Source organism: Tauraco erythrolophus, chromosome 14 (assembly GCF_009769465.1).
Source record: "Tauraco erythrolophus isolate bTauEry1 chromosome 14, bTauEry1.pri, whole genome shotgun sequence".
NCBI classification, from domain to species: Eukaryota; Metazoa; Chordata; class Aves; order Musophagiformes; family Musophagidae; genus Tauraco; species Tauraco erythrolophus.
In genome coordinates this window covers 17895304-17905788 of record NC_141478.1, presented here as the reverse complement: position 1 = coordinate 17905788, position 10485 = coordinate 17895304, and positions in this window count along the sequence as shown.

Here is a 10485-nt window from a genome sequence, read left to right as displayed (position 1 = left end):
CTGAACATCCCCCCAGATCCATTTAGCAGCTTGGTTCACTAGCATATGGCTCATCTGTATCTTAATCAACGCGCAGCTGGCAAATCAGAAAGCAGTATTACAGGCAGAAGATGCCTTGCCAGCCTGTAGCAAAGGGAAGCCATAGACTTTACGGAAAACGAAGACTGGAAACGCTCAGCCATAGCACAATTGACGTAACCTGTATGGGCTTCACAACAACATCACATGTAAATTCACTTGATTCAGCAAGGTTCTCACAGCCAGTGAGATTAAAGCACAGCAACGGCCCTCCGCTTCCAACCGGATTACTCAATTCAGTATTACATGGAGTTGAGACCTTTATGTAGGACTTCTTTGGGTCCTATTTACCAAACAGATGTCCCCGATTATTAGTAGGCAACAGCAGTAAAAACCCCTCAGTTTTACAACACACATTCTGACTCACCTGGCTCTTTTGCTTTCTCCTAGGTTTGGTAAAAACACTCCAAGACAGACAACCCTGGAGATTTGAGTACAACTTTTGGTACATGCTGGAAAAAAATACAGGAATTCCATATTCTGCTTCAATGACAGTGTGGAAGGATTGTTTTAGGAACAAGTTCCTCAATTTTAGAGACTGAGTTCTGTATCTGACTTCTGAAAATAACAAGATACTTTTTTTTGGTCTTTTTTTTTTGGTTATAGTGATACTTAAAAATTTCCTAGTTTTTTGTTGTTGTAGTGATACTTAAGAATGTCCTGATTTAAAAAAAAAAAAAAAACAAACACAAAAAAACCCCAACCCAGCCCTCACAGTGCCTTTCCTTTCTTTTAAGGAATTCTTCATTCTGTATATATGTAGTGTAATTTTCTAGAAAATGAAGAAAACTAGCAAGAGAAATAAACTTTTACCTCTATTTAGTTCTTCAGGTTTTAAGGAGCATGTTGAGAGATAAGAGGGTCTCTATGCTCTTGCTGAAGGTACGAACATGTGAAATATGATGGAAATAAGCATTAATATCATGCCATACAAGGGTAACAAATGCAGATCTTTGAAAATGCTTTAAAAGATAAGTATTATTTCTGTTATGCCAAGACACTTGCTCAATTGAACAGGCGCAAAACCACCACTACTGGAATTTCAAGTGAAACCTCAATTTACTCCTAGAAGTCAGTGATTGATTCAGTCTCATCTGTGGCCAAATGGCCTGAATTCTGCTCCTGTTGTGTTTCTGTTGACTCCTCTGAGAAGAGATTGGAGTGCAAGAAGCTATAATTAAGGAAGAAGGAAGTGCAAATGGCCCTACAGGATGACTCTGAATTTAGGACATTATTGTGGAGTATTTCTGCGCAGTGTTGATGATAAATGTTGACTCGCATGAAGCAAAATAGTAGTAACTCAATCTAATGGATGTAATGAGTCTCTTTAACGTGGTGTGTGTGTTTGTAACAAACACTGTTACTTGTTTATTACTGTGATACTTCTAAAGTTAATTATCATTATTAGCTTGAACAGTACTTCATCCTGAAAAGGTGTGTAGAAGTGTGCATCAATCTTAAGCCTGAAGGTATTGATGCAAAGATTCTGAAGTTCAGAAGTTCTGATTCTCTTTCACAGAAAGATAAAATTTCACAGATTTTAAATGACTTCAACTAATAGGATGAAGACAGCAATTCATGATGTCACTCAGTTCTGGGCTGTCCTTTCATAACGCAGTATCACTTAGCTTCCCCTCCCCTTAAATGGGTATTACCTTGTCGTGGTTTAACCCCAGCCAGCAACTAAGCACCACATAGCTGCTCTCTCACTTCCCCCTGCTGAGATGGAGGAGAGAACTGGAAAGGCACAAGTGAGAAAATTTGTGGGTTGAGATAAAGACAGTTTAACAGGCAAAGCAAAAGCTGCGCACACAAGCAAAGCAAAACAAGGAATTCCTTCACCACTTCCCATCAGCAGGCAGGTGTTCAGTCATCTCCAGGAAAGCAGGGCTCCATCATGCATAATGGTGACTTGGGAAGACAAATGCCGCCACTCTGCATGTCCCCCCTCTTCCTCCTTCTTCCCCCAGGTTTATATGCTGGTGTGGAATATCCCTTTGGTCAGTTGGGGTCAGCTGTCCCAGCTGTGTCCCCTCCCAAATTCTAGTGCACCCCCAGCCTACTTGCTGCTGGGGTGGGGTGAGAAGCAGAAGAGGCCTTGACTCTGTGTAAGCACTGCTCAGCAATAACAAAAACATCCCTGTGTTATCAACACTGTTTCCAGCACAAATCCAAAACACAGCCACATAGTAGCTACTGTGAATAAATTATCCCAGCCAAAACCAGCACATACCTTTATTTGTTGCATGAAACGCTTAAAACAATGCAAATCTCACAGAGACTCTCCAAATCAAAGCTATCAAAGCCAAGTTCATGGTTCTTGCTGAAGATAGATGAGATTTGATTCTGGTAAAGTTTCATTTTCAATTCATTTAAACCCATCTCTCCAAGCAAAAATTCTATTGGCGCAATTTATAAAGGACAAAACCTAAAAGAAACATTCATTCGGAGTACGTGTGTTCATTTAACGTATCTCTTTAAAGGTCTTCATAATGATAGTGTCTAAACTCCAACAATAGTAGCAGTCGATTCTGAAGGTGCTTGTTTAACATCTTGTTTAACATTAAGGTGCTTAACATCTTTGTTGGTGACATGGACAGTGGGATCAAGTGCACCCTCAGCAAGTTTGCAGATGACACCAAGCTGTGTGGTGTTGTGGACACGCTGGAGGGAAGGGATGCCATCCAGAGGGACCTTGACAGGCTGGAGAGGTGGGCCTGTGAGAACAAGGCCAAGTGCAAGGTCCTGCACATGGGTCGGGGCAATCCCAAGCACAAGTCCAGGCTGGGCAGAGAATGGATTGAGAGCAGCCCTGAGGAGAAGGACTTGGGAGTGCTGGTGGATGAGAAGCTCAACATGAGCTGGCAATGTGCACTGGCAGCCCAGAAAGCCAACCGTATCCTGGGCTGCATCAAAAGAAGTGTGGCCAGCAGGTCGAGGGAGGTGATTCTGCCCCTCTACTCAGCTCTCATGAGACCCCACCTGGAATACTGTGTTCAGCTCTGGGGTCCCCAACACAAGAAGGACATGGAGCTACTGGAGTGGGTCCAGAGGAGGCCACGAAGATGATCCGAGGGCTGGAGCTCCTCTCCTATGAAGACAGGCTGAGAGAGTTGGGGCTGTTCAGCCTGGAGAAGAGAAGGCTCCGGGGTGATCTTCTAGCAGCCTTCCAGTACCTAAAGGGGGCCTACAGGAAAGCTGGAGAGGGACATTTTACAAGGGCAGGTAGTGATAGGACAAGGGGCACTGGATTTAAACTGAAAGAGGGCAGATTTAGATTAGATCTAAGGAAGAAATTTTCACTCTGAGAGTGGTGACGTACTGGAACAGGTTGCTCAGAGAAGTTGTGAGTGCCCCATCCCTGGAAGTGTTCAAGGCCAGGTTGGATGAGGCTTTGAGCAACCTGATGTAGTGGAAGGTGTTCCCTGCCCATGGCAGGGAGGTTGGAACTAGATGATCTTTGAGGTCCCTTCCAACCCTAACCATTCTATGATTCTATGATTGTCTCTGATTTGCGTAAACATTCAGATGATATTTTCAATTTTTGTCCTTTTGAAATGTTCATGTGGTAGAATAAAGGCTATAAATCGTTCTTGTGAGCCAAAATATCATTTGCTACTGTTAGAAGGCAAGTTAACAGTATTACAACTTTGGTGAAATTTGAATGCATCCCGCGTTCAATTTTTTTAATAAGAACTGTAAATAACAGACCATTTTGGAATATAATAAACGATCCCTTCTAAAGTCTAATGATAGCTTACTTTAGTTATAGCCATTCTTCTATCACAATAGACAGCTTTAAAAGTCATTCTTGCAGCATAGACATAATTTTAAAGAGCTGGAATAAAGTTTTGGAACAAGTCCATTCATTTGATTTATTTGAGTATGAAAAGTGCTAGGAATATCTTGATGACCTAAATCTCATCTTACACAGGAAGCTGCCTTATCTTTTGGGATTTCAGTCTGCACATAATATTCTCTTCACAGGTATTTCATATTCTAGAGATTTCCTTTCTACTCACGGTATTGCTTAACCTCATTGATCAAACCTCATCAATCAGATGCTAAAAATTTATAAAGTAGGTTTAAAAATAGTAAGATTTAAAAAACTAATTAAGTCTATATTAAAAATTTTCCTCTGAATCTGAAGTCTCTGCAGAATCACATTTTCCAGATTTTTAATGGAACCCTGAAGAGTAGTATTTATTTTTTTTAAATTAAGTAAAGCACCAACTCCTGCTTACTCACACCACTTTGGAAATTGCAAATTTAAAAACACAGCAAGATTTAGGATATAATTGAGAGGTCAAAATAATGCAGCCACATTATTAGCACTAACTGCGGCATTACAGTGTTCTTTACCTATATGTAAGCAGATAACTATTTTCAAGCAAACTAAGCTTCAACTGTTCTGAAAAAAATAGATACGAATTAAAATCAAGTCCTCTTTAGAGAAATACATGCATCTTTCTGCCTCTGATGGCGCTGTCATGTCGTATTCGGCCCAAGACATAGAAAGCAGATGGATAAAAAAATATCACACACATTAATGTTGTTCGTCGTGAAAAGAAATGACCTTCAGTTTGAAAGCACAAATATCTGGCTTGGAAGAAAAAAACAAATGCTCTTTTATTATAATGTTTTGCCTGTTTGTTGGTCCTGCTCTTACTGTAATTATAACACTGTCCCATCACCACAATATGTGAGTGTTATATAGAGACTACAGACAAGTGAAATTCCTCCAGTTAATGTTGTATCTAAGAAAAAAAAAAAGAAAATTACTATTCTGAGTAGGCATTTTTTTCCTTCAAATTTTACTATATGATTAGATTTATTCTTGAAGAGAAAGGCATGACATTCTTGCTTCCCAGCCTCATGCTACAGGCTAACCATCAACTGGCACAGCCTATATCATCCTTTTTGCACCAGTATATTTTTTTACAAAGTTTAACTTTCCATGGTAGTTGAAAAGATGAAAAGGTATTTGTGGAATAAAGAGCAACAAAAGCTAGCCAACTCTGCACAGCATAATGGGATTTTAATGTATTCTTCTTGTCAGCATAGTGTATTTCTGTGATAATTTTATGTGACAGCGTAATTAAACTGGAAAACAATTCCATTTCCTATGTATTTTATCTATTTATCATCATTTATTTCTTTACTTTCTTGCTCTGCTACAAATATTATTGTAAGGAGAGTTAAATAAGTTAAACCAATGCAATTACTTTTACAGATTGAAATTAACTTCATATATCAATTTATACTGGTTTGTATATAGCACCTACTATTTGCCCTGTACAAATAAATGCATTTGTTGCAGTATATTTATAGTGTCACTGTGGTTTCCATGTTTGCACTCCTTTTGACTAATGTTCTATGTGTTAAAACTTGACATTTTAACAGTATTTCAAACAATTTCATTCATTATCAAATAACCATTTATTACATTGTGGCAATTTCGAACCATTTACTGGACCCTCTAGACATTGCTAAACAATGATTTATCAAGGAGTGTGCAAATTTTAGTGCTTATCACAGCAAATACCAAAAGTAACATTAAATAGTGACTTGACAACAGCTCTGACTAAATTATTTTCCTTTTTTAATCTTGATGAGTCATATTTAGTAATAGCAGTTTGTAAATGCACTGGAAATTGAGGGCAATATTCTAGATTGCTCCATTGTAGCAGGCTCTTTCTGGTTTGCTCAATTCTTTTGCGTGCTTGGGGGATAAATTGAAGACTGTGGGACGCAACAGACATGTCTCTTACTGCCTTTTTATCTTCTTATGGTGCCTACGATGCCTCAACATTGTCACGTGTGACTGCTTTTCACATTCTATTTGACCATGAATCTAACAAAATCCACCTCTAGCCAAATCTGTATTTATTTTTGCTTACCCAGAGTGAATAGCAGGGATGCAAAGGATTTTCACTTCTGTTTGCAGGAAAAATCTCCTCTTCCCAGTGTTCTAGCCAAAAAATAGGACTGATTTAATTTCATATGTGACCATCTAGATGCAAACGGCTGTGCTTGTATCTCCATTTCTTATCTCACCTATTCTGTTGGACCCGAGATCCACAGTATGTCTGTGAGAGAACAGACTGATACCCACAATGATAATGAAGTCCCTGGAAGCATTTAGGTGCAAATTTTACAAGGCAACGGTGTTTGAGGGAGACATCCCCATTCTTAGAGATCTCATTAATCAATGCAGAGTTCACACATTCTGCTCAACATTACGTAAATTGAAAGGCTTAAATATTACAGAGGATATTCAGAGAAGGAGTTTCAATGACTTGGGAGAATTCCTCATTTCTGAGGTTCATAGCTGAACAAATATCATTAACACTGACTTTAAATGATCCCTAAATCAATAGTTTGGTATCATTGATTTCTACTACAGTAACATTAAGTAGCTCCAGATAAAGCCAAGGTCTTGCTGTGCAAAACCAACAGCTAAACATCATCCTTGCTCAGAAGAATTTATAGTCTACACAGTTTGTTTATGAATTGAAGTAATAAGGAACCACACCTTAGATTGTGATCTTCCTTGGCCAAGGTCATGAAAAGAGCAGAACTGAACATTACACACAGATTCTCTATATGTTAGGCTCAATTTCAAAGGCATCCAAAAGGTTTTGATTCATTGTCTCCAATTCAGGAGTGGTTATCAGGACCACTTGTTCTGTTACTGCTTCCGTGGTAGAGCCAGCAAAGAGAGCTTGAACTCGTTAACCTAATAATGTAGTAATTTAGTTTAAATTGTCACAGCTTTCAGCTTGTGCTGGGGAGACAGGCTGTGAACTGTAGTAGGAAAGAAGCAGACAATGTTTTGTTCTGCAGCCTGTGTCATAGTGTGGCATTCTCTGCCAGAAAGGTGCAGCTAGGCCTGGTAACTTCAACAGCCGGGGCAGGAGCAGCCAAGATGCATCATAAATCGAGGCTCTTACATGTGTGGAAAGGTAAAATCTTGTTTGCTTGCTGAAGGTCTCACTATCCCCAGTTTTCAAGGATTTTGGTTCTTGGATTTTACCTCTGTGTTTAATCCTAGGATCTCAAAGTTTATGTGTTTACTTGTCATGACAGTAGCTAATGTTTGGAGTTTGGGTTTTTTTTCTGGTGTTTGGTTTCTTTGGGTTTCTTGTTTGGTTGGTTTTTTGTTCACCAGCTCTGATAGTATTCTGTGAGAATTTTGCTGGACTGGTAGGATATGACCAAGACCAAAGTAGGTTTACAGACCACATAAGGAAAGCTCATCCAAAACCGGTAACAATAAATAATTAATTTTACCCCAGCAGAACTGCTTACCTGTGTTCTCAAACTTCCAAGATAACTTTTAGAAATTTTCATCTATTCCTGACTCACAGTAATTCTTAACACGCTACTACTGGAAAAAAAACCTCTTACTGAGGTCAGGTAGGCCAGATAAGGTGAGCTCTTTTCTGGCTTAAGGACATATTATACAAAACATTAAACCCAATGAGGGTGTCTCTCAAAATCAAAGAGACTCCATCTCTGCTGTTACCTACCTTCCATTATGGGTTAATTTGACACTAATTGCAAAAATGATTTAATTTAGCTAATCTTCAAAAAATACTGTTTGAAAATTAGAATTAATGGCTAGGATAAAATCTAAGTATTCTAACTGAATAAAAGCTTAGAGATGAAGGGTCGGGGACTGACAGAGAATGCTTAGATGAGAATTACCTCCAAAAATTGCATTTAATACATAAAGCAACAGAGAACCAAAAATGAATTTAAAGAAGAATATGACAGGAACTAGTGGAGGAAAAGTCAAAGAAATTATGTTACAATGGGATGGAAAAAAATAATATGAAGCATTTTAGCTCTAAAAAGGACTTTGGGACTATATTTTTGTTAGACCTAAAAAAAAAAAAAACACAATAAATTACACAGTTTAAAAAGTTCTATCCAACTAGCAGAACCTAGAAAATCAAGTATTTATCAACTATGTATTGGACAAACTGGAGAACGTGACTGCTGAAAGTGGCCAGCCTCTCCATATCAGGTTTGTAGTTCAGAAGTTTAATTTGCACCAGCAAACTGATCACAGCTTTGTGATGTTCTTCCAAGTCCCTATTTCTGATGAAGCCACTGCGTGACACGATAGACTCTTATCTGTGCCAGATGGTACAACTCCCTGATGAATCACACGCCAGCTGTGCACAGCCGGAACACAACATGCTCCAACCGCGCTGCTCTCCTCTCACTGTGCACCCAGCACAGCACGGCTGTGTTGGCACTCGGGCTCGTGAGCATTCAAAGCCGCAGAACGCGTGTGTTGGAGGCGCTCTGTATAGCAGATGTATGAAAGATGACAGCTTCCAGAGCTACACGCTTTGGGCTCTTCCTACCAGTTCCTTCCTTTGCCAAACTTAACACGGGAAAGGAATGCGAAGACAGCCTCCTTTGCCTGCTGTGCCTGTTTTGTCCAGGAGGCTGGAAGGGTGATGTTCTCCAGCATACAAAGAGTTTCCCTTATCCTTATGTTAGCATTAAAGGGTGCCATTTCAACAACATCACCCCAGTGCCACCAGACTTGCTCTGATATACAGTGCAGTGGGAAACCTAGCTGCCCCACCACAGCGCCGATGCCTGCTTCCCTTGTGCTTGTACCTAATGTAATTAGCAATGTGTACAGCTTGCAAGGGAGAATAAGGCTGATTCTAACACATGGTTAATTACAGTATTATAGTTAGCTATTTGCTAGGCTGACTCAGGGGAGTAGTAATAGGATATGGAGTCTTGCACCTTAAGTTCAGCTGTTCTTACCCCCAAATTCCCAGGTAGTGATCAGTAATTTCTCATTAACCCTGCTACAAGATGAATCTGACTCCACTTAGGCATGTGGATGAGTTTTGAGCACATGTCTGTCAACAAGGAGCGTCAGTGTCTCTGATAATTAAATTTCAAAGTGGAGAACCCTGCTGCTGTGAGTGAATAGCAGAAGTTGATGCCTCCCTGTGGCATCATTTTAACTCCTTTTTTATTGTTGCTGGGTTTTTTTTCTTGTTTTCTCCAGACTCAAAAAGCTATCATAAGCTATCACAATATCAGCAGATACAGATTTAGATTTTGAAGACTACAAATTGACTGTTGTCCTTAGGTTCCCCTGCAAGACAAACAACTAATAGTAATACAACCATAAAAGCTGGAAAAACATAGTTCAAAAAAAATACCCAAGCCAACACCTACATTATAATGAATCTGCAAGAGTCCCCTCATTTCATGATCCTACCTGCACTGCCAAGAAAGTAAAGAATCATCGGTTCTTGACATCATTCTCTTGCCAAAGGGCAATTACCTCTTCTGTATGCATTGCCTTAATCATGTCAAGTTGTGTCCCATAAATTTGCATATCTCCCAAGGAAGCACAGTGCATTGCCAGCAGCCTGATAGGTCAGATCAAAACAATTTCCTAATGTATGTTTACATCAGGTTTGGCTCCTGAGCTGCTTTTGCTCTAGTTGTTCCACAAAACAGAGCAAATTCCCTCTCTCCAAACTGTGTGTTGCACCAGGGATGGGTGGCAGAACGAGCAGAATATGTATGGGTACGTTGTCCTTTCCAGAGCTGGACAATGCTTTCTAGATTAATGAACTGCCAGGCAGCTACACAAATGAAACCACATGCTAGATATAAACACAGTCCTCTGAGATGGGCTTGTTGTCACAGGGAGAGAGAGAGAGAGGGAGGGAGTGAACACGCATATGTGTGATGGGGGTGTAATGAATGCCAGCTCCCCTCCCAACTCTCTGGATACGTGAGGATGACAAACTCTCTGAGGAACAATTCCTTTGACTGGCTCACTGAGGAAAGAAAACTTGTCACGCTGCCAAGAATAAAACTGCTTCTGGGCTTAGTTTTGAATTTTATAAAGTGAATAAGTGAAAAACGTATACACATTCACTTCAGACCCAAGTCATGAATAATTGAAAGAATATATAATTGTACCCAGTTTTCCCCTCAAGCTCAACCAGCAAAGATATCTTCTGTCCATGTAGCTTCATGTTTTTTTCAGAAACTGTAAGAAGTGAGCTGAACTAAGTATCACTGAATTCGTACTGCATGCAAGAATGAAAAACAGCCTGACCACCAGAACACACAGAAACGCAAATTGAGAACTCAACAGTTTCATGTGAAGGAAGTTGCAGATTTTTTGATTATGCACAAATATTTTCCTGGTGTGATTCACCCACACTTGATATTGTATTCTGACCACAATATGATGAAAATATATATTATTAACACAGCATTACGGTAGATATTAAGCTGATACTGCAAATGGCAAAGATCAGATGTTTTCTATAAGGCACAGTAAGATAAGAATGTTTACCATGTCAAAAAATAGCTATGCAGAAAATAACCTCAGAAAACAGCAGT